Genomic DNA, 4,967 nt, shown 5'->3' with positions numbered 1-4,967 from the left:
GCAGAAGCACTTCAAACAAATTTTTGTTCTACAGCTTTTGCTAAAATCAGTCTGTCCCTCAACTCCCCCCCCAAAAAAAGTTGTCTTTGCTTGTCACTTGCCTGCATGGTTAGTGCCAGATGGAGCTTAATAGCAGGTACAAATTATCCTGCTGTTTAAGAGTTCAAACTTTTTTGAAAAACAAAAAATTTCTTTCCTTCCTTTTCTCACTTTTTAGAAGGGTCATGGCTATGAATAGGCAAAAGCTTGAATTGTGCTATGTTCTGCTAATCTGTGGTGTTTAAAAATGGCCTTGCCCTTTTGCGAGATGCTGTGTTTTTTTAGCTTGAGTTTAATTTTTCTTTGAAATAACAGAAGTGAAATTCACAAGTATCCCTGAGAATTTGAGCTACTTTCTTGGTATTGTGGCTAAGTCAGCAAAGTTCTAAGTGTGGAGGATGACCAAAAATTATCCTTATACTGAAGGACAACCACCACAATCACCCTGCTCAGCAGGAATACAACTGCAAAGTACACTAGAAATTAATTTGAGAGTGAAAAAATGAATAATAAATATCTTGTCATAAATTCTTTAATTCTAAGCATCATTTTCATAGGTAATGATGAAATTTAATGATAAATTCTTTAATTCTAAGCACCATTTTCATAGGTCTGTTCTGAACCAGACACCATGTGTCTTTCAGAACAGTGAATTAATGGTATGTTAATTCAGTATTTATAGTGTTTGTGTTTGTTGAGGGGACTGTAACAAGGAGGGATGGGAAAGAATTTCAGGATACAAAGGAAGAATGTCCCAGCTTTCCATCCCTGAGGAAGTTAAAAGCTATTCTAGGACTAAGAACAGCTGTAGGTCTTTGCATCATTTTTTACTAATGAGAACTTCAGGAAAGCTTGTCTCTGCTACTGCAGGACCACCTTATGGAAAACCAGAGCAGGACTCTTCCCTCAAGTAAGGATCTGCCCTTGGGTGTGATAGGAGTGCCCAAAAGCTCAACACCTTCCAGGTAAATTGTATTTTGTGCTGCTGCCTCTCCAAAGCAGAATCATTTTGTTAATGACAGCTGACTCAACCATGGGCTTCACCTCTGTGCCTTTGCCTGTAAAGCTTCCTTTGCAGGGACACCAGTTTATTTCCCAGATGCAGTGATCAAAGGCATGATACAGAGACTCAGTGTTGCTGTGTGCTGCAGAGGAAGGCTGGGAGTAATTTGGGTCAGCTAAAGTTAGAAACCATCCTCACCTCACGAGACAGATGTGAGCTTTGAAGTCAGGGAGATGAGCAGCAAGACAATCTAGGAAAGACACTTTTCCCCAGTTCACTTTCTAATTTGTGGACTTGAAGCCTGTGCAGGGCTGGATGTCTGTTCCTTGGGTGAGGACAATCTGCCCAGTCCTGTGACCTGCCTTCAACAGAGGCTGAAAAATGGTGTGAGAAAATGCAAAGCACTTGAGTGGGTCATGCTGCAGCATATTTCTGGGAAACAGTCCCTTTTTACTAAAGGGTTTTGTGGACAATTTAGGCTGAAGAGCAAAGGAAGAGCAAGGACACTCAGATCCTTGTATTTTTCTGCTGTATCTGATGTGAGCTGTGCGGCTCCAGCATCTTCTATTTAATAATTTCAGTATTTTGTCTTGTGCCTGCTGGGGCTGGTGGGAGGATGTAGACCCAATATGACTGTCTTGTACAGCAAAATAAATCCTGTCCCCAGTGTAAGGGGTGTTCTACAGGAAGACCTTTAATTCTGCCTTGCTCCAGAGGTGAACAGTGACTTGCCTGGGGATAAGGACAGATCTGTCTCCTGGATGTTCTCCCCTTGCCTCCCTTAGCTCTGCAGACATGAGCTAAAGAGTGCAAGTGGAGGCTTGATGAAATCCAAGTGCTCCAGAAACTGGAAAGAGCAGCTTTGGTGGAGCCCCAGTTTTGTAACTATCTCTGCTCACTACCTCCTTCTTTTTCTCTTTTCCTGCCTGGGAGATGAAGCCAGCTCGGGCCCTTTGTTTTGATGAGTAACCCTATTATGAGGGAAATCCCTGACACTTATTTCTGGCTTTCCAGACTTCTCCCTGCTGCAGAGTCCCAGGAGATGAAGGGCTGCCTCACAGGCTGTAATCTGTGCCAGCTGTGAGGCAGGCTCTGTTCTAGAGATGCTCTTTTACCTTTCCCAATGGTCTTATGGCAACCTTCACTTACAAATCCCAGCCCAAGGGACTGCTGAAACAGAATCCTCCCTCTGCAGGGATTTTCTGGTCCAGCTGGTGGACTGAAGCCAAGCACAGGCTGAAACAGAAACCTCTGGGCCATGAACCCATTCTGTTCCAAATGAGCAAATGCTTTGATCATGCTCCTGGTGTACCTACCCAATTAAGGCTAGTCAGAAAGTTAAACACCCTCAGAAATGTTCTAATGGCAGCTCTTCAAGTGGTTTATACAGGAGAAGATAGCTCATGCAGAGGAGTTTTGCTGCTCCAGGCCATCTCTCAGTGTCCTTTCTGTGTCTGTGTGACACCAGGTGCCATCGAGGGAGTTCCCTTGGCCTTCAGAGGTAGCTTTGCCTCCTGTCCTGCCACAGCATGCAGGCAGAAGGAAAATACTGATGCAGGTTGTTGTTTGAGAGGTCCATCACTCCCATCCACACCATGAACTGCCCACAGGGCTGTCCACTTGGCGTGGCAGGGAAGGTGTCACCTTCCATGGGAGCTGAGAACAGGGGTCCGTCAGTATTGTAGGAGCTGAAATGCCAAAAATCACAAATGTGGATCTTGAAGGAAAGAGCAGGTATTGGTGTCTCTTAGCCCCCTTTCTACTCGCTGACATCCTGCAGCTCAAGGTTTTCAAATAAAAATCCCTTCCTTTACCCAAGGTCTGGCACCAGGGACCAAGCCATCATCTTCACATTATTTTCTTGTTTTCATTTTTTTTTTCTCCTTGGAAACCACTAATCTAGTTGGCTTTGAACATTCTCCAAAAGTGCTCCTGGAAGCAACAACGTGAACCCTTCAGCACAAATATTTAGTCTTAAACTGAAAACCAGAAAGAATTGGGCAAGCTTGATACCAAGCAGTGTTGTAAATCAGGCCCACAATCTGAGCAGATCTGGCACATAATTAATGTTTGGGGAGTCTCCAGGTAGCAACTTGCAGGTCATTAGTCAGTAAACTCCCACAGGTCTCCCTGGGTTTGGGATTAAGCTCTGTGTGTGGATAATCATCTAATTAATCAGCTCATGCAGGGGTTTTAGAGACCTTCAATGTCTGCTCTTGGAAGAGGTGTAGGCTTAAGTGCAGTTGTGCTGCAGCGTGCTAACAAGAGGCAAGAGAAATTCAGAGAGGAGGTAGTTTTCATCTCAGGTGGTGCAGGAGGGTTTGAAGTTCTCATTTATTAAAGAGGCAAACACTTCTCAGCCATGAAATGAACCCAGTTTGCCCTGAGAGGATTCCTGAAAATGGTAAAACATTAGAGACTTTTTCTGAGGTGAACTTATATTAAACTTTATGACAAGGCTGTCCCAGGCTGCCTGCTGTCTCACAGATATCTATAACAATTTCTGATTCAAATGATCTGCATTTGAGAACTTTTTTTGCCAGAATTAATATTGCCTTGTCAGGACCAGGTGCTGTGAGCTTGTGCTTCAGCCCCAATTTTGAGTGTCTTGATAAGGAGGATCAGGCTGTGGGAGGAGGCTGGAAAGGCCATGGGGGGGTTTTCTGCAGAATCTGGGCTGTGAATTGCCACCTACAGTTGTGGCTCTTCCCTTTGAGTTACAGCTCATCTTCTCAAGGGGTGCTTCACCCTCACCCACCTGAGAGCTCCCCTGCTCACACCTTGGTGGGGACCTGGGCTCTGCAATAGCTGGGATCATTGCCATATGAAAAAATGTCAGTTTTTCCACCTTTGTGATGGAAAAATCCCCATTAGCAATGCTCACCTGGAGCATAGTTTACCCTCTGGGTGTGCTGCATTTTACAGAGCACTCGGGGAAACTCGTGTTTTCATGGTAAACATTAAAGAGAGAGCTGGAGTTAAAGCTGTGGAGACCTTTCTGCCTTGGATTTTTTAACTGTTGTCACAAGAAACAGGAAAAAAAATGAGATGCAATTCCTTAAATACAAGTTTTCCAGGCAAAGGGTCTAAATTACAACTATGAAACTCTTTGGGATTTTGAGACCTTTTGAAACCTTACAAAAAGATCTTCTATAATTGTAGTCTGGAAGGAAACTCGGGCACAGTTTCTGCTCTTTCACTCTGCTGCAGCATTTTTAATGCCCTTTTCCTGTGATTTAAATAAGAAGAAAATTAGCATTGATATGTGCAATAGAAGCAAATGTCTGTTTTAAAGGTACCATTCTCCACAGCAAGGCCATGGATTTAATAGGCTTCTACTGTATTATGGACAGCACAATGCCATGGCATTGAACCACAACTGTAGGGAACAATCCAATTATCATTCAATTGAACCAAAGCAATTAGTTGGCTTAGGCCAGGGGATAATGCAATCAGCTGAAAATGTTCAACAATCAGATTTGCAGAAAGCTGAAACTCACATTTTCCTTCTTTCCTTCTTTTTCTCAGCTGACTCAGAGATCTCCTCCCAACTAATGAACATTAGTTGGGCAAAGCAACAACTCAAAATATGGTGGGAACTTCAAGAAGTCTGTGGCCAAGGTAATGAAGGCTTTTAAACAGGCAGGATATTTTTGTGATGCACAAACTCGTGGTTCTCTCTGTGCTTCATCCACTGCAAAAAATACATTCAAACTAGTCTTCAGACTTTGCACTTATTTTCCCTATTTGAATCTTTAAAAAAGGAAAAGCAGTTATGAAAGGTTATTGTTAGATCTGAGATATAAGGATATAAGGACTGAAGCTGTTTAAGTGGATGTGTAAATTTGAGATACTTGGGACTGGTTAAACAAAAAATTGTTAAATTAAACCTGTTCCTATAAAATGTATGTATTTATGGTAAAGC

The sequence above is a fragment of the Serinus canaria genome, chromosome 5 (genome assembly GCF_022539315.1).
Source record: "Serinus canaria isolate serCan28SL12 chromosome 5, serCan2020, whole genome shotgun sequence".
Lineage (NCBI taxonomy): Eukaryota > Metazoa > Chordata > Aves > Passeriformes > Fringillidae > Serinus > Serinus canaria.
Note: the sequence above shows the minus strand (reverse complement) of the source record.